The 20,728-nt window shown below is 46.5% G+C and overlaps 1 long non-coding RNA gene across 1 annotated transcript; it reads right to left on the bottom strand.

The window, feature by feature from the left end:
• Window positions 1-3,678: 3,678 nt before the first annotated feature.
• LOC142776824 (uncharacterized) lies at window positions 3,679-19,442 on the bottom strand. The gene is made up of 3 exons (XR_012887825.1): window positions 19,312-19,442; window positions 7,825-8,034; window positions 3,679-4,121 (listed from the first exon to the last, which is right to left on the bottom strand). It is a non-coding gene; the product is annotated as an uncharacterized LOC142776824 (long non-coding RNA).
• Window positions 19,443-20,728: the final 1,286 nt, after the last annotated feature.

Here is a 20,728-nt window from a genome sequence, read left to right as displayed (position 1 = left end):
TGTACAGATCGCGCATGTTCCAGCAAGCAAGCTTAAGGCTGAGTTGCTAAATGTGAAGGATCCTCTCCCTCGGCAACACTTTTCTGGTGTGGTCTACAAGATACCATGCACCGATTGCGAATCAGTGTACATTGGCACGAGTGGAAATTACTGCATACGTCTGATGCAACACAAGAATGACGTCGCCAAGGGCCACACAGTGACAAATGCACTCGCAGAGCATGCCGAGAAAACGGGCCACGAGATAAGCTGGGACAACGCACGCATCATGGCCACGGAGAAGAATTTTACAACCAGACTGAACCTCGAATCACTAATCATTCAGACGACAAGTAACACAATCAATAGATCATCTGGCACACTAAACCACGTGTACTCCCGGACTTTGCGTCATGCGCTCAACGTTACATAAGAACCTGTTGCTCAGTCGTCATTCCATTGTGAACAAGGGATCCGTACGGGTCCCAAAACGTCATTGTTTTGTTTGACATTGGTCAGTGACCTGTTTTATTCAACAATGCCTTTACCTGACCAGACGGCATTCCGTCGAGCTCTCGACTAGGGTTTCTTCTTAAAGTCTGACAGTGGTGCCAAGTGATGTTTTCTTTTGACTGTACAGTGTGATATTCCGGCCACAGCAGCAGTATTTCGGCGGGCGCGTAATCGTTTAAAGACCTAAGATTGTCAAAATTTTCCTTAAGTCTTTAGCTGCGGCGTGCCTCTCGATCAACTGGCAGTGTTGTCACCTTAGCAACATAATTAAAATTGCATGATGCAACTATCGACAAGAACGGTGCCGAGCGCGTAACGAAGGAAGTCGAAGCTGTCGCAGTGTGCAGACTACGAATCGATGTAGCAGTAATATAACAAGAAACTTTCGGGTTTATAGAGGCTCCTTCCATACCTCAATCTTCCTAATTTTTTATTTGTTCACCAACCGAGATTTAAAAACTGCAAACAGTTTACCCAGGGATGACTGCTTCGCCACCGTTTGTTAATACCTGCATTTAAACCGTGCGTTGCGGCTTTGACATTTCGTTTTGTTATGAATGCAGTACAAACAAACCCTCTAAAAAGCTTTTCGCGGACGTGTCAGCAATTATGTATGCAAGCTCATATCACGGGATTGAATCCTAGCCGCGGCGGCTGCATTTTCGGCGGAGGCGCAAATACTCAGGTGCGAGTACCTACATTTAGGTGCACGTTAAAGCACCCAAGATAATTAAATTTCTGGAGCACTCCTCTACGGCGTATCTCCTAATCGCGTGGTTGTTTTGAGACGTTAAAGCCCTGCTATTACTAATATCAAAGAACAGAAGTGCATAAAAGGCAAAGCATGAGGTGGCAGCCCATGCTGAGGTGGCGCCATCTTGTGGCTGTCGATACCAAATGCGTCAGCCACGGTTCCTCCCTGAACACGAAGGCTGAAACAAGTATTTCTAAGATCGCTTAACATGCATCGTTAGGAGAAAATGAGTAGAGGTCCAGATTTGCAGCACTTTACCACTTTACTATAGATTGGCTCTTGCCAAGCCTACAAAATTTTCGACCATTCGTGTCAACAGAACAAGCAACTGCAGGTCAATTTGTTTATTCACAACAGCCAAATGTTATGCTACTCAGCAATTGACGCTATGACTAATCCTGTGGTATCATGTGCACCTGCACTCTCTCAAAAGCTGTGGCATTTTACGGTTTTCTTCTTTCGCCCTGTTTACACCCTTTATTAGGAAGTGCGGACGAGTGACAATGTTGAAGTGCACAATCTTCGCTTTCACTTCGGCTTTATGCGCAGCGCAGCCAATAATTTTATCCTTGCTAATCACAAGTGACAGCAGGTCAAAAATGCTGTCAGCATGCAGGTGGTTCATGCTACAGCAGCCCGTGAAGACGCCCTCTAGGTAGTTGACAAATTGAAACAGCTCTTTGGCGGATAGAGCAATCTACCTTCGTTGCAAAGACTTGTAAATGCAGACTGTGCATCCGCTCTGCCTTCTGACGCAGGAAAAGCAGTAGGGTGCTGCACGTATCAGCGCCAGTCTTCTCCACACACTTCTTGGCAACGTTGCCTGCCATGTGGTAAACCAGACGATAGTTGCTGTTTCTTTGCACAAGGCAGTGATGCTCAATGGGGAAAGTCGGTTCCTGGCAGGCAGCATCGTCCAAACTGTCGAGGTCGCCTAGTTTCATGTGCATTTCAATTGTTTCTTGCAAGCTTGCTTGCTGTAGTCATGCATCCCCAGTGTCCAAAAGTGCAGTAAACACCACTGGCTCCACACTGCTAGCACTTACTGGTGTTTCCAAACTATAAAAGCTGAGGCAATTGACCGTAATCAGGAAATGCTCTGGTGTCGGATGATTATTGCAGCCTGATGACTGCCGCACAATCCCAAACAAGTTTTTCACAGGATCTTGGCTTAGCTTTGCAGTCATCTGGTACTGGTATTCAAGCTCCTTCGTGACATACTGCAGTAATGACAGTACGCTAGACAGCGTCACCCGGAAGCCAACAGCTTTTGATTTGATGATAAATCCAACACCGTTGACAGCGTGCTGCTCCCAGTTTGTGATGTACTTGGGGAAGTTTGGCAATACAGCAGCTCCTTTTGAGTTGGGCCACAGTGCTTCAGATTTGAAGCGAGACGTCATGACCTTCATGGTATCATTCATCATTCTGAAACAAATAAATCACATAAAGCAGCATGAGATTATCATCAGTAGGTAGATTAGGAAAACAAAGTAAACAGCAGCAGCCTAGCAGTTGAGGAGGCTGTAATATTTGTGACTGAATCAGCCAAAATACCTGAATAATGCTTTTGTCGCACCTGAGGCTCCTTTCCCATAACTTGACTCTATAGTGCCTTTGTAGTGGTATAGACCACGCAAACAGTCTCCGAAGAGCTGAAATGCAAGGGAGACTCGCATCTTTTCAAATCCATTTGGATCCAAATGAATAGCAGTCGACCCTGGCATTGCCTTCAGCGTCACATTATCCTTGTCATGATTGAAGGCTTGTTTGACGAAGTATGTAGAGACCTGCATTTATACAGAAAGCCTTGGTAAGTCTCTTCCCAGACTTAAGGCCAACTCCACAAAAAGATAAAAGAGCCTTACCTGTCCATCTGGTGTGTTGAAACCGTCCTTCAACAGGGAATTGCGTAGGCACTTGATCAGATGTGGAAAATCCGAAAGGAAATTAATTTCTCTCTTCGCATCAACAGGGTGCTTGGCTTTACATGCTATCTTGCTGGCAGATCCTTGGATGCCTATTAGGGTCCACGTCTTTCTGTTCAATGTGGCCCCGTCACATGTCATGATAGAAGTGCACAAAGAGTCCCGCTTGCTCTGCCAGAATTGTTACCTCAACAAAATTTAGCACAAAAGTTCTCCTTTCACACTTCCATTTGCGGCAAAAACTCACATGATTTCGGAAAACGTTTCGGCAAGTGGTACAAACATCACGACCATTCCATGGTCGCATGGAAGCATACTTGGCAGGCGTGAATGGTCCTAAATCCACAAAGCCACGCAGCTTACGAGTTTTTTAACAGACAAGTATTCCGTTCCAATAACTTCACCTCGTCAATAAGAAGTCGACCATGACGTTTGAAGGTGTCTATTTAGCTTGTTTTTGCTTTTAAGGTATCCAACTTTTTTTTTGCAGAAACCAAAGCCTGTCTTGTATGCTACTGTGTACCTCTTCAGTGTAGTGTAGCTGGGAAGTACAAGGATATTTTGTTTCCTAATATGCCCATCAAGCTTGGCGCTCTTCATCTTCATTAGTATGCGTTCAAGCATTCATTGTTTCGTAAACTGCATGTCTCTTATACTCTTGCGTTTTGAGACTGCAAAGCAGTGAGGCACACTCTCTCGCTGATTTTTTGGTAGCATGGCTATTTTATCTTCAAGCACTTCCATTTTTATTTCGGCGTTTTGAACCTTCATTCTTTCTATCTGGCCATTTAAGCTTAACAATTTCTGACACAAGCGCTTTTGCCTCTGTAATGCGCATCTGAACATTTGCGCTGCTGTGACGGTTTGTTTGTGACGACAGTTTTTTAGACGAGAGAGTCGTGTGAGCAGGGACTTGCGTAGGTAGCGACATGGTAGGCATGGTGCTCCTGAACAACAAAAAAGCAACGTGTTACAAATTGTTCTCACTTCGCTAGTGGACAACCTGAGAAAAGTGGCGAAAAACCCGTTGTCACTGTGCGTATCTAGACCATCCAGATTTTTATGTATGGGGTTATGGTCATTACAAAGCAGGACATCAATCCATATGCAATGCAGTCAATTCTAGACTTGACCGGCAAGTTGCATGCAGAATTTATAACAGCAAGCTATGTAGTATTACAGATGCATTCGACCAAGTAAATAGTGCTCTTCCCTCAAAAATAAGCCTCATTAGTGTGACAGGTAGCCATCACACCACATACGTATGCAGTAAAACTAAGTTAGCATTTATGTTGCAGGAATCACGGATTTACATATTGCTGAGCATGTCGCGAGGCTGTACACAAAGGTGAACACAAATATTTTTCTATCATTATTTGCACTGAAATTAAATCAACATCTATTAGGCTACATAAAGCATTAGGCTACATTAAGCTACATAAAGCGCCGGGCTTCAACCTCTCTTTCGTCAAACAAAGAAAACTAATTGAACAGGCACTACCAGCATTGATGTTCGCAGATGATATAGTGCTAAAGGGCGACAACAAGGAAGATTTGCAGAGATTGGTGGACATCTGCGGTAATGAGGGAGATAGAATAGATTTCAGATTCAGTAAGGAAAAATCTAAAGTCAAGATTTTTAATGACAATGAAGGTAGTCAGCTTAAAATACACGATTTCACGCTAGAGATAACAGATAAATACAAATATATTGGCGTATGAATAAGCAATGAGGCCGAGTACCTAAGGAAACACGAAATATACGTGACGACTAAAGGTAATAGGAATGCAGTGGTAATGAAAAACGGGGCACTGTGGAATTACAATATAGGTACGATGTTGTGAGAGGAATATGGAAAGGGGTCATGGTATCTGGTCTGACGTTCGGCAATTCTGTCTTGTGCATGAGATCAGAAGTTCAAGCAAGATTAGAAATTAAGCAGCGTGGAATAGGTAGGCTTGCCTTAGGAGCTCACGGGAATACACCAAATCAGGGAGTACAAGGTGATATGGGATGGACATCATTTGAGGGCAGGGAAGCTAGCAGCAAGATAAAATTTGAGAAGCGATTGAGACAAATGGGGGAGGAGAGTTGGGCTGGAGGAGAGCTACTTGTACATGAAGAATGTCGATACAAAATAGAGGAAGCAAACCAGAAAATTGACTGGTAAATACTTAGAAAATACCAGGGGGCCAAATCAAAAAGAATTATCGGTTAAGAAGAAGATAAAGGAAGCTGAGACCGATATGTGGAGAATTGGAATGATTAGAAAGTCCGCACTAGAAAGGTATCGAACTTTTAGGAAGAAAATTGCCAAGGAGAGGATCTATGATAATACTCAAGTTCTCTGCTGTATGAGGCCAGGACGGGATTATTGCGAACCAAGACGTACATATCGGGCCAAATACGAAGAGTAGACATGGTATGAAGTGCATGTCGAGAGGAAGAGGAAAGTGCCCAACACTTGATAATGTTCTGTAAAGTGCTTCACTCTATAGTTAAGGATTATGGCGCAGAGTTTTTCAAAGGACAAAGAGGGCAAAATAGACTTTAAGCGGGTAGAATTAACTATAAAGAGGCTATCTGATTGGTGGCTAAAGTCAACGCACGAGTGAAAATTGGACCCCTCCCTGCAAAGTACGAGTCCTCAACCTCACTATTTAAAGAAAAAAAATAAATCTAGTTTTTGGGTCACTAAGTATTACGGCTTGGCGGCATTAGCCATCGCCCGATCTAAATTGTACAGCCATATCAATCTATCCATCCAACGTTTGGTTCGGACTGGAACGGTGGATGGACGTGTTTTTGAGCGCTCCAGATCGACTGCGCAGATAAGTGGTTTTGCATGTTTGGAGCTTGCCTTTATAACTATTACGGCAGCAGTTAAAATCTTTGTAGCACTTATTACATTGTACGGCTTTTCCGGGGGTCACTCACCAGGTATTTACTAGTTTGTGCGTGTGCGTGTGTCTGTTTCTTTGTGTTTTTTCTCTTGCCACCACGTAGGCGAGGTGCACGTATTTGAACACGCAAATTTTTGTAGTAGAGCTCGGACTTTTTCTTTTTCGTAGGGCAGGGATCGTGTTTTGTAATTATCGAGTAAGACAGGTCTTTTGAACTATTGGCGTCATAATGACATGATTAAAAGGCTGTAAAGTGTTTAGGATGCGGGGTGAGTTTGAAAATGTACCCAAGTGCAGAAGCAATGGGAGAGGAGGCTGACGCGAAGTGTAGGCAATGTGAGGTCGCGCAAAAATGAAGAAAACGATGGCTGCCCAGAGGGAACTGCTGTTGAGAATCACCGAGCTGGATACTGCGTTGGCAGCCGAGCAAGAAAAAACGAGGGCAATGGGAAAAAGGCTGAAGTCCGCCGAGGAAGCACTAGCCAAGGTGAACAAATGAGCGACGGATGGAGAGAAAAGCAGGGCACCGCCAACCAGAACGGTGGAGAAGAAAGAGCAAGCAAGTTTGAAAAAAAAAAAACAGGTTCAGCCGGGTAAATTGTCGCATGGCCCAGCTTCAGTGAAGTAGTGGCGGGGTTAAGAGGAGACAAAGCAGCCGGCGTCACAAGTGCAAGTAATCCCCAGGTGCAGGACGTTCCAGCTGAAAAGTCACAGCGTGTGATAATCGCCGGGGACTCCAATTTAAATCGATGCGCAGAAGCAATAAAAGAGCGGGTAAGAGGGGACAAGAGGGTTGCAGTAGGGGCGTTCGCAGGACGCAAGCTGGGAGCAGTCATGAGCGAAGCGAGCGCGAAACTCAAAAGTAACGCTATTGGTCGAACGCTCGTGATAATTGCACGTGGTGTTACCGATGTCTTAAATGAAGATACGGCAGGACTAGCGACCACACTGGCGAAAGGGGTTGATGACATGCGCGCCACTTTTCCTCAGGTACAGGTAGTGATATGCACGATACTGGATGTACCGGTGCGTGACGACAACCTACAAAGAGCCGCGTCCCGTTTCGAAGCTGCTACTGGCTGCTTTTTGTAAGGTGGCGAACTACAGGAGACTCAGTTGAACCCCAAAGAATTTTAAAGGGTAAGTCCTGCTATGTTATATAGATAAGTGTCTCAAAGCATGCTCAAAAAATTATGAGCTAAACATTGTCCATATGGGCACGAATTTTGAAAATGGGCATTTCTTGGCAGTAATACAAATATAGGCACAAACGTCAAAAATAGGCATTGATAGGCCCTATAAAAAACATGGAACCTCTCCATAGACCCTACTAAGTGTGCGTATATCGAAGCGATATGATGTGAAAGTAAGGAGCAATATGGGCATTTGCGTAAAATCCGGTTTCTAGTCATGACTTGTATTCTGGAAGCTCATGTTTTTAATAACCTTCAACTTTCAGATGAGTGCAGGTAAGCTCATTTGAGAACTGTGGGGGCTACCATACTTTGAGAAATGCCGGACTTTGCCAGCGAAAGACCCATAAGTGCCTCTAAGTGTCTCCAATTCATACTAAATACATGACGTACATCGTTTTGTATATATACATATGTGTGCATATATACAGTTAGCGCATTGAAACACCGCTTGGTATAAAGAGAAATCGACTTGAGGCACACTGATAAGGAGGTCTATGATGTCGACCCAATCAGTCTCTATATCGTCATAAAGAAAAGCGTTGCCGCATACGTCGTGGGAGTTGATGTTGTGGATGGTACGGAACTTGAGCAGCACTCCCTTGCAGTTGGATGGCGACCGCGACGAGCAGTCCCATGCAATTGGCCCTATTGACGGCATTGATGTTCGCGCCCACCTTGAACAGCATCTCCATGATCACAGGTTGGTTTCCGAACGCAGCAGAATGTACAGCAGTGTCTCCGTCATCGTCCTGGGCATCGACTGAAACACCATGCGGAAACAATAGCTCCACAATTTCTCTATGAACTATGGTGGTTTTACACATATTTTCACCATGTCACCTACAGAAAACATTACAATATTTCTAAGTGCTCAAGTAGAACATTTTGTTGGGCTAGTTGGTGAATGCTTCATGAAAATAAGGTACAAAAGCCACGAATACAAGAAGAGACATGGACGAACGCGTTTTAAGTGAATCTCGATGAAATATCCAGCGATCGTTATAGCCTTCTTACTGCACCCTGATGTTCTCTCGACCGGTCACGCAGTGCACCATCCCAATTTTTCCTACGACCTCACACATCTCTTGTTTTCACTCACCATGCATGCCCTGCCAGGACTTCATGAACTCGATATTTATTTTTATTTATTTACAGTACCTTACAGAGCCCTCGAGGGGCATTGTGTAAGGGGGGCGGTACAGATAATATGTTAGAAAAATATATATACATAGGCAAATAATGAATATAATAGAAAATGCAGTTCAACTTATGAACATGTAAGCAAAATAGATACTAGAAAAATAAGTTACAGTATGTGAAGCAGAAATACAAAAAAATATTATGACAGTAACTACAACCTAGCAATAGTGCAAAAACATCGGCAACAGTCCTATAAATGTTGATGATTACGAAGATGCGATAGAGCAGTTTTTGGTGCATAAGTATTTTTTAAGAGTATGATAGAACTCTGTGTGGTCTTGCTCTGACGCAAGATCATCTGGCAAATCATTCCACAAAGGAATAGCTCGTGGAAGAGCCGACTGGTTGAAAGCGTTAGTATTGCCGTACATGCGTGATAAGCTAAAGGTGTTATGTAGTCTGCTCGAAGTTCGATGTGCTAGATTAAGGTGAACAGATGGCATCATGCTGGTGTGGATGAGTTTGTGAAATAGTGATAAAAGTGAGAGTTGCGGCGAATTTTCAGTGACTCAAGTGCAAGGCTATGTTTAATCTGTGTTACGCTGGACGGGTAGCTGTGATTACGCGCTATGAATTGACTAGCTCTGTTCTGTATACATTCTAACTCATCTATAATGTATTGTTGATATAGTGACCAAATTGAGGATGCGAACTCCAGTTGAGGACGAATTAGAGCAAGATAAGCCAGTTTGGGCACATCGGAGGGAGCACTGTATAGATTTTGGCACAGAAAACCTAATGATCTTGATGTGTTGGCACAGATAGAAGTGATATGTGTGGACCGCGAAAGTGTAGAAGTCAAGTTTATGCCTAGGTATTTGTAATGAACAGTGCGTTCTACAATGCTATTATCAATTATGTATCGGCTAATAAAGTTATCACGTTTGCGACTAAAGGTGATTAGTTTGCATTTGGAAACATCAAGTGTCATTTGCCATGTTTTGCACCACTCAATTATATGCTCGAGGTCTTTTTGAAGAGTTAGATGATCGCAATTCTTGCGGATGGGACGATAGATAATGCTGTCATCGGCAAATATACGCATACATGAGGATAAGCTGTCAGGCAGGTCGTTAATGTAGATGAGGAAAAGTAAGAGACCAAGAACACTGCCCTGTGGTACACCATAGGAAACGTAACAGAGTGATGAAGAGTGATCGTTGGCGATAGTGAATTGTTGGCGGTTAGTTAGGAAGTTTCTGAGCCATGTTAGCGTGAGTGAATCAAGATTTAGTCATGACAGTTTTAATATCAAGCGACAATGACCAACACGATCGAATGTCTTTGCAAAATCAAGAAATAAACAATCTGTCTGTAGATTACTGTTCATGTTAGAATGTAGGTCAGTGGTGAACTCAAAGAGTTGAGTCTCGCAAGAACGACCCTTTCAGAACCCATGCTGGTTTGAGAAAAAGAAATTGTTAGATTCTAGATGCGCATAAATGTTAGAAGCTATGATATGCTCAAGCATCTTGCGATATATGCACGTCAAGGAAATGGGGCGATAATTTTTAGGCGAACTTTTACTACCACTTTTATGAACTGGCACTACCTTCGCTATCTTCCAGTCAGAAGGCAACATTTTTGTAGTGAGCGACTGCCGAAAAATGTGAAACAGGATAGTGCCAGACACTTAAACAGTGTTCTTTAATATTTTTGAATTGATATCGTCAATACTAGAAGATGATGACATCTTCAGATTTTCAATAATTTTAACTATGACTTCAATTGTGATATCTATAACTGACATGAATGAGTAATCGCGTTCAACAATTTCTGGAAAATGAGCATGCTCGCTAGTAAACACGGATCAAAAGAATGAATTAAAGACATGGGGACAATCAGTGTCGGCAAAAGGAGTGTTATTTGCATCGTGTAATGAAATGAAGTTATCGTCCCGATCAGGACTTATTACTTTCCAGAATTTTTTTCGGATTAGATTTTAGGAGTGAAGGTAAATCCTGGGAACAGTATTCATTTTTCGCAGTTGTAATTTCGAGGCAATATTTATTTAGGCATCCCTCGTATCTACCCTAAGATGTGTGTGAACGCGAATTTTCGGCAGACCAATAAAGCCGCTTCTTTTTGTTTCTAAGTCTGTGCAAAGACATGGTGAACCATGGATTAGTTTTATCCTTCGTAATCGTTATCAACAGCACGTGTTTTTTCATTAGGGCTGAAATCGCATTCTTAAAAAGAACCCAGTTTTCCTCAACTGAGCGACTGTAAAAGGAAGGCAGTAGCACATTTTGAAGGAAAGACTCAAATTTCCTGTTAATGGCTTCATAATCGGCTTTATTATATTGCCACGTTCCATTTCACAAGTTCTTGTTGTCGTTCCGAAACACCACACGATTCTCGGCGCAAACCGCGCCTGCAGGTTTCGAGAAGGTTCCGGACTGTAGTAGATCATTTGGATAAGATCACGCCCACTTTGCGAATGGTACAGATTGTTCTGGAGCCTACGCCACCGCCAGCGATAACGCTAGAACATTCGACGGCAAGGGTATAAATGCCGACGCGCTTCGCCGCTTGTCAGTTGTTGATCGAAGGCCGACACTCCGTTCGCCGCTATCAGTCTGAGACTGCTATCTGTGCGAGACTGCTGCTGTAATTAGACTTTCTGTTTACCGGGCACAGGTTCGCCCAAATAAACAGTTAAATTCCGACACGAAGTCTCCTGTCTTCGGCCACGTCACGACCCCGTGACATCTGGTGGAGGTGCTGCTTCGTTCATGTACCGGACGCCCCCGTCAAGCCGTGAAACCAGCCCACGTCGCGGAGAAGACAACGACGCCAAACCGGAGCAGCGAACAAGCCGCCGACAGCAAGGGCAACCACCGGAGTACGGGCTTCTACACGACAAGGCGCGGAAGACCAAGGCCATGACCGCGACTGCAGCGACAATGACAACCGCAGCGTGTGGCCGCCCTCAACCACTGGGACCATGACGAAAAGCTGCGTCGTGTGTTCTTCTATTTGGAAGACACCGCAAGGACCTGGCTCGAAAATCGGGAGTCCACGCTCCGAACGTGGGATGTTTTCTGTGGCGCATTCCTACAAACGTTCGCGAGCGTCGCTCGCAAAGAGAGGGCCGCTGCTTTATTAGAGACCCGGGTTCAGCTACCAAATGAAAAGGTTGGAATTTTTACAGAGGAGATGACCCGCCTATTTCGTCACGCTGACCCAGACATGCCTGAAGAGAAGAAAGTTCGTTTCCTCATGCGAGGGGTCAAACAAGACATCTTCGCGGGACTAATGAGGAATCCACCGAACACCGTCCAAGAATTTGTATCCGAGGCGACCACCATCGAAAAAACCCTGGACATGCGCACCAGACAGTATAATCGTCGCCTGACTCCAGAATGCGCTGCTGCTCAAGCCAGTGACTCCGACAACCTGCGTGAAACGATCCGAGCAATCGTGCGGGAAGAGCTGCGCAAGCTGTTGCCTTCGGCGCAGCCTCAAGTGGATTCAATCGCCGACATTGTGCGAGAAGAAGTTCGGCAATCGCTTCAAATTCCCCACGCACCGCTGCCCGAGCCGGAAGCTATGAGCTACGCCGCTGCACTGCGCCACAACGCTCCTCCCCGTCCACGCCAAAACGCCGCCCCATCGCACTTCCGTCGACAGACGCCACCGCCGCCACCACCCCCACCGACGTCATACCGTTCGCCAACGGCCCAGCGCAGTGCACCGAGGAAGACTGACGTCTGGCGCACCACTGACCATCGCCCGCTCTGCTACCACTGCGGCGAGGCCGGACACACATACCGCCGTTGCCAGTACCGACAGATGGGACTGCGTGGCTTCGCCGTCAATGCACCACGCCCACAGCCAGGAGAACGACGACGTGACATCGCCGACTACCTGACAGGAACTCGGTGGACACCACGAAGCCCTTCGCGTTCGCCGTCGCCCAGCCGCCGCACGTCACCGCACCACCGACAGTACTCTGGCCCAACGCGGGGCCGGTCTCCTAGCCCGTATCCGGGAAACCAAGGGCAGCAACCGGTGGAGGTGCGGTTGCTGTGCGACGAACTACCGAAGATCCTCAGACGACGACGACGACGCGATGGAGCTTTCCGAACACAACGCCAACCAGCCAAAGCCCTGACGGCGAAAGCTCACTTACCGAAGGTGGCCTGACGACGCAACATGGAAGCAGCGGAACAAGCCGACGCAGCCGTGACCCGACGCCACGCCCTAACTGTAATGCGAGACGGCGAATTAGCGACCTCGACGTTCTTATCGACGGCCACAGTGTGACCGCTCTCGTCGATACTGGAGCCGACTATTCTGTCATCAGTGGGTCGTTCGCCGCGAAGTTAAAGAAAATCAGGACAGCTTGGAAAGGCCCTGAAATCCGCACAGCCGGAGGTCATCTCGTAACGCCTGTAGGAATCTGCACAGCGAGAGTCACCATTAACGGCCGTATTTATCCTACAGACTTCGTAGTCATACAGTGTTGCTCGAGAGATGTCATCCTTGGCATGGACTTCTTATGCCTCCATGGTGCTGTCATCAACCTAAAAACGAAGTCGATAACGTTATCCACAGAAAGAGCACTACCGCCGCGCACACCGCCAGGACACCATGCCTTGAATGTGCTGGAAGAACAAGTCACCATTCCGCCTCGCTCAAGCGTCATTATTTCAGTCGCCGCTCCTAAATCACCTGACTTGGAAGGCGTCGTTGAAGGCAGTCAGCATTTGTTGGTCACCCGAAATATTTGCGTCGCAAGAGGAATTGCAGAGCTGCGGGGCGGCAGAGCAACGGTTATGCTAACGAATTTCAGCAATGAGTACAAACATGTGAACAAAGGAACAACGGTCGCATACATCGAAGAAATTGTCGAAGCCACCAGTGCTTTCGCCCTCGCCGATTCTGCGGAACCTGCTCAGAGGAACCAAGCCCCTCCCATAGCTTTCGACGTCAATCCCAGACTTCCGAACAATAAGCAAGAACAGCTCAAGGCCCTGCTCCTGCCATACGAAGATTGCTTTTCGTCGTCATCGAAAATTCGGCAGACCCCAATCACAAAACATCGCATCATAACCGAAGAAAATGCCAGACCACTCCGTCAGAGTCCGTACAGGGTTTCGACGCGAGAACGTGAGGCCATGAAGAGACAAGTTGATGAAATGCTGCGGGATGACATTATCCAGCCGTCCAAGAGCCCATGGGCATCCCCCGTGGTGTTAGTGAAGAAAAAGGATGGGACCCTACGTTTTTGCGTCGATTATCGCTGCCTGAACAAAATCACAAGAAAGGATGTGTATCCTCTCCCACGAATAGACGACGCACTTGATCGGCTCCATAACGCCAAGTACTTTTCGTCAATGGACCTCAAGACTGGCTATTGGCAAATCGAAGTCGACGAAAGAGACCGAGAGAAGACGGCGTTTATAACACCGGACGGCCTCTTCGAGTTTAAGGTGATGCCCTTCGGCCTTTGCTCAGCGCCTGCAACTTTTCAACGCGTTATGGTTACAGTACTGGCAGGATTGAAGTGGCAGACTTGCCTTGTGTACTTGGACGACGTCGTCGTGTTTTCCTCGAGTTTCGACGAGCATCTTCGGCGCCTTGAAGCTGTACTTCAAGCCATCAAGACTTCCGGACTCACACTGAAGCCAGAAAAGTGCAGATTTGCGTATGAAGAGCTCTTGTTTCTGGGGCACGTTATCAACAAGTCTGGAGTTCGTCCCGATCCACGGAAAACAGCCGCCATCGCCGACTTCCCGCCGCCCACTGACAAGAAAGCCGTGCGCCGATTTCTGGGCCTGTGCGCCTATTATAGGCGGTTCGTGAAAAACTTCGCCCGCATCGCCGATCCTCTCACTAACCTTACTAAGGCCGACGTGGAGTTCAAGTGGGAAACGCCACAGGATCACGCTTTCCAGGAGCTTAAACATCGCCTCCAGACGCCTCCGTTACTTGCCCATTTCGACGAATTCGCCGAGACAGAAATGCATACTGACGCAAGCAGCGTAGGTCTTGGCGCCGTTCTTGTGCAGAAGGCTGACGGACTTGAAAGGGTTATTAGTTACGCCAGCCGATCGCTATCCAAAGCAGAAGCAAATTATTCCACAACAGAAAAGGAGTGCCTCGCCATCATCTGGGCTACGTCGAAATTTCGCCCATACCTCTACGGCAGGCCCTTCAAAGTTGTGAGCGACCACCACGCCTTGTGTTGGCTAGCCACTTTGAAGGACCCTTCAGGTCGCCTCGCACGATGGAGCCTGAGACTTCAAGAATATGACATTACTGTCATTTACAAGTCCGGCGAAAAACACTCCGACGCCGACTGTCTCTCTCGTGCGCCTGTCGACCAACCGCTACCCGACGACCCGGATGACGACTACTTCTTCGGAACGATAACTACAGACGACTTCGCTGAACGACAGCGGGCCGACCCGGAACTTAAGGCCCTAATAGAATACCTCGAAGGCAGGACCGCCGAAGTCCCGAAGGTATTCAAGCGCGCACTTGCGTCGTTCTTCCTACGAAACGGTCTCCTACAAAAGAAAAACTTTTCACCGCTTCGAGCTAAGTACCTCCTTGTGGTGCCTTCAGCTCTGCGACCAGAACTCCTGCAGGCCCTGCACGACGATCCGACGGCAGGGCACCTCGGTGTTTCTCGCACTCTCGCGAGGATACAAGAACGGTACTACTGGCCACGTCTTACCACCGACGTCACTCGTTATGTTAGGACATGCCGGGACTGTCAGCGACGCAAGACACCGCCGACAAGGCTAGCGGGAGTTCTGCAGCCAATTGATCCACCTTGCCGACCTTTCCAGCAGATTGGTATGGACCTACTTGGGCCGTTCCCGACGTCGGCTTTCGGAAACAAGTGGATCGTGGTAGCTACCGACTACCTCACCCGCTACGCCGAGACAAAAGCCCTGCCAAAAGGCAGTGCATCCGAGGTAGCTAAGTTCTTCGTCGAAAATATTGTCCTACGTCACGGCGCCCCGGAGGTCCTTATCACCGACAGAGGAACGGCATTCACTGCCGACTTAACTCAAGCGATCTTGGCATACAGCCAAACAAACCACCGCCGGACGACAGCGTACCACCCACAGACCAACGGCCTCACCGAGCGGCTTAACAAGACGATCGCCGACATGCTGTCAATGTACGTCGATGTCGAACACAAGACGTGGGACGCCATTCTTCTGTATGTGACCTTCGCATACAACACGGCGGTGCAGGAGACGACACAGATATCTCCATACAAATTGGTCTACGGAAGGAGCCCGGCAACGACGCTCGATGCCATGTTACCCAACGTCACCGACGAAGAAAACCTCGATGTGAGCGAGTACCTTCAACGCGCTGAAGAAGCCCGACAACTTGCGCGTCTTCGTATCAAGAATCAACAGACGACCGACAGCCACCGTTACAACCTTCGACGACGCTTCGTGGAATACCAGCCCGGTGAACGTGTTTGGGTGTGGACGCCGATACGCCGACGTGGACTAAGTGAAAAGCTTCTGCGACGGTACTTCGGACCGTACAAGGTGGTTCGACGTCTCAGCCCACTTGATTACGAGGTTGTCCCCGACGGCATCACGAACTCTCAACGACGCCGATCGCGACCTGAAGTCGTCCATGTCGCGCGCCTCAAGCCGTTTCATGCACGTTAACAAACTGAAACAGTGTTTTTGTATTATTGTTGTATTGTAATTTATTCATTGTACTTTCTTGCATTATTATTGTACCTTCATCTTTAGTTAAAGCATCGGGACGATGCCTTTTTTCAGAGGGGGGCAATGCCACGTTCCATTTCACAAGTTCTTGTTGTCGTTCCGAAACACCACACGATTCTCGGCGCAAACCGCGCCTGCAGGTTTCGAGAAGGTTCCGGACTGTAGTAGATCATTTGGATAAGATCACGCCCACTTTGCGAATGGTACAGATTGTTCTGGAACCTACGCCACCGCCAGCGATAACGCTAGAACATTCGACGGCAAGGGTATAAATGCCGACGCGCTTCGCCGCTTGTCAGTTGTTGATCGAAGGCCGACGCTCCGTTCGCCGCTATCAGTCTGAGACTGCTATCTGTGCGAGACTGCTGCTGTAATTAGACTTTCTGTTTACCGGGCACAGGTTCGCCCAAATAAACAGTTAAATTCCGGCACGAAGTCTCCTGTCTTCGGCCACGTCACGACCCCGTGACAATATTCTCTAATTTTCTTTGATTCGGTGCCTGCAAAAGGTGGCAAGATAGAAAGATCAACTTGCAGCAGTTTGTGGTAACTAAAGCCATTCAAATAGTTTATGTGGTCTATAGTTTCTGGTGCAGTTGTAAGAACGAGGTCAACGCCCCGCCGCGGTGTTCTAGTGGCTAAGGTACTCGGCTGCTGACCCGCAGGGCGCGGGTTCGAATCCCGGCTGCGGCGGCTGCATTTCCGATGGAGGCGGAAATGTCATAGGCCCGTGTGCTCAGATTTGGGTGCACGTTAAAGAACCCCAGGTGGTCAAAATTTTCGGAGCCCTCCACTACGGCGTCTCTCATAATCATATGGTGGTCTTGGGACATTAAACCCCACAAATCAATCAAGAACGAGGTCAAGTGTATTTGAACCGCGAGTTGAGTGAGTGACAACCTGAGCCAAATCAAAGTCTAAAGTTCAGTTAATGAAGTCGGTTGAGTACTTACAAGAAGATGACAGGTGCTCCCAGGCAACAAATGATAGATTAAAGTCACCGAATAGATAAACGATGCGAGCCTCACAGATTTCGATGGCAGAATTAATGCTGCTGCGCAACTCTTCTAAGAAAGAATGATGACAATCGGGAGGACAATAACAGCTGCCGAGCAACATCCTTGTGGAATGAATTGTGCAAACTACCCATATAATTTCAATCTTATAATGGGAAGTGACGACATAAGACGTGATGGTTTTTTTAACAGCTATAAGAACACCACCACCCCTTCTGTCTGGACGATCGCTTCGATAGACGTTGTATCTGTTAGCATGCGTAAAAATCTCATTGTCATTGATGTCAGCGTTAAGCCATGTCTCAGTGCAGACAAGAATATCAGAAAGGCTATCATCGATATAAGATGAGACTATTTCATGTTTGGATATGATGCTTCTAATATTAGTGAATGATACTGTTAGTGATAGAGGAGTGCAAGGCTTATGAAGCTCCGGCTTCCTAAACATTTGTACGTTTCCTTCTAGCTATCCGCTTGAGCGTATAACTGACTTAGAGACGGCGTCATCGACGTAAGTAACGTTTTCGATGCGCAGCTTGTCTACTACAAGCTTAAATGGCTTAATTTGAGTTCTGGCAAATTCTATTAGCTTTCTGCGGGTCTGTCGCGTTGCCAATAAAAAATCGTCGCGTATTGAAAACGTAGTGCCCTTTAGGTTTCGGGCACGCGACAAGATTTGGTCCTTATCTTTAAAAAAGGTAAGTTTGGAAATGATTGATCGACACTTTTTTTATCATGTTTACCCAATCTATGAACCATTTCAAACTGAGTACCAGTGAGTGCAATTTTTCAGAACAAAACTTCATAACTTTCTGTTTGGAAGCTGCCCAATCCTCATTAGCATTGTCTTCCAAACCGAAAAAGAGTAGGTTGGATCGATGCATCCTATTTTCCGCTTCATCACATCGTGAAGATATTGATGTAAGCTGATCCGTAAATCCTCGCAGTGTGTCTGCAGGTGTGGCCTTAGAACTCACACCTGCCGAAGACTGTGCCTCTTCAAGTGATACCACTTTTGTACTTAGGTGCTTAATCTCATGTAGAGTTGACTTCTGCTAGTTGCTTGCTAGTTGATATCTAGCTATACTTTCATTCTGTCTCCCACGCTTAATACCGAACATTGCGACTGACTCACCACTTCTCTTATGGTCACCATTGGCCTGTTCAATGAAGAAACTATAGGGCTAGGAAGTGGTCTTGGTATTCCGTTGGTCCACACGCGTCCTGGATGCACCTCAAGTGCACCTTGCCGAGATGTTTGAGGCGGTATGCGTTTGTTGAACCAGAGGACCAGCGAACCTTACTTATACGTGGCTAATGTCTCTTAACGTCTCTAAAACCTCATTACTGTCTTTTCACTGCCGAACGATATACGTCGCGCATCGCTACGTAATTGGCAGTTCTAACGTTTCATCTGTTCAATCCTATAATTATCTCGGTGCTTGGTCAACTCACATTTCGAACGTGACCGACGATGCTAATCACGTTCTTGGGTATCTGCGCCGTAATTTACGCTTTTGTTCTTCACCCGTCAAATATCTCGCTTATCAAACATCTGTCTGACCTAAACTTGAGTATGGATGTGCGATCTGGGATCCCCACCTGTATAACTTATCTAATCCTCTTGAATCTGTGCAAAACCGTGCAGCAAGGTTTATCTAATCGGCCTACACCTACCACACAAGCTTCAATAAACTAAAAAGCCAAGCTAATCTTCCCCTACTCGTAACAAGGCGTAAAGTTAAGCGGCTGTGCTTGTTTCATAGGTTTTATTATTCACGCATTGCTACGACAGTCATTGAAGGAGTTCATCCTCACTCTGACCGCATCAACCACCAACTGGCTGTTTACCCAGCAAAGGATTTCACCTCTGCCCATCAGCATTCTTTTTTTATTGAAACAGCAAAAGACTGGAATGATCTGCCAACCGGCACCGTTGCCATCTCCAGCGCCATCCATTTTCACGAAGCAATCGAAGACATTATGTACCAAAACTCTTTACTGACAGCCATTGGCATTGTTCACAATAAATTCCCACCCCTCATGTAAAACCCCTGGATAGGGGTCTTTGAGCTATAATGAATGAATAAATAAATAAATACTCACATCACACCGGCCAGATTCAGTCGCTCTCCTAGCCCCGTACATCTAGCTTGCCTGACTTTCCCTTGCCGCTGTTCTGGCACCTGACACCCAGAACAGCTTGGCTCAGATTATCAAGGACGATGGTGGCGATCTACAAACGAGAGCGATGAGGTATATAAACTTGTTATAAGACTATTTTACTGTGAAGAAGCAAGAAAAAAAGCGAGGAAGACGACTTGATTTTGGTATTGGGGTCGGGCTCTTTCTAACTAATTATTTGATTTTATATTTTTATTTGAAAACTTTCTTGCCGCAAGTTTTTTGAGTAATCCAACGTACTGAGTTGGGTCATTTTTATGGCAATAATCATCATCATATATCTTAAATGTTGGCTTAGGTGTAGGCTTCATGTAAATTCATTGCAAATATGCGTAGTTTCTTTGTGTGCTTTGGCGTAATATTTTGGTGGAAGTGGCGGGTCGATCCACGTGACGGAGCTTTGATCGGACCTTAAGTCAGCTTCTGATATGTCTGCAGGCAAAGATGCAGCGTGAGCACCCGTTCTCAACGCATCAACGGCGCCAAACACACCTATGGTCATTTTGACCTCGCGATCATGGGAGCTTTTTGAGAACTGGCGCCGAGGACGTAGATCAATAGCTTCCACTGAACGAGCCCTTTAATGAAAATCACTGATGGGACAATACCATGACGTAAGCAAACCTTATTTATTTCTTGAAAGGAACTGCGAAGGCGTGGTTCATCAACAACGTTGAAGAGCTCACCAGCTGGGACGTATGTCAGACTAAATCAGGCGAATTGCTCGGCCAATTTGCTGGCTTTAGGAAGGCCACTAAAAAGAACTTAGTACACGTGTCCAGACATCCACAGAGTCTTACCTGGCATATATTCAATATGTATTGACTTTTGCTGTAGAGTCGACACCACTATGACCGAAGCCGACAAGGTAGCGCACGTGTTCAAGGGCATCGCAGACGATGCCTTTAGTCGCTTTGTATTAAATGGATGTTCTACAGTTCAAGGCGTTATTACAGAGTGCTGACGCTTTGAAAAGAATAAACGTTGTCGCATCGCCCACCACTTCCCCTGTCTTCCTAACACTGCTGCGACGTCAAGTTGTGAGTACCTCTGTAGCAAGACTGTTGCGAACGTTCTTTGGGCATAGGCGACTTCAGAGGAACGATGCTGAGTCTGGAGGAATGTGAACTTAACAGAGGGTTTATTTACATTGTGTACATGGCGGGTTTTCTGAATGATCTGGGTGGCACTTGATAAAAACGACGTTTTTACTAGATCCCTAGATCGAGGACTAGGTGCAGCTTGCACTGTCCAATCGCATGAAACTTCTACTATATCAGCAGTCGGAAAAGCAAGATCTCCAAAATAGTCCCATTAGGCTGGGCATCGCAAGATTTGT

Source organism: Rhipicephalus microplus, chromosome X (assembly GCF_043290135.1).
Source record: "Rhipicephalus microplus isolate Deutch F79 chromosome X, USDA_Rmic, whole genome shotgun sequence".
Classification (NCBI taxonomy): Eukaryota; Metazoa; Arthropoda; class Arachnida; order Ixodida; family Ixodidae; genus Rhipicephalus; species Rhipicephalus microplus.
The sequence above is the reverse complement of the archived record's forward strand: the minus strand, read 5'-3'. Positions and strand labels throughout refer to the sequence as shown.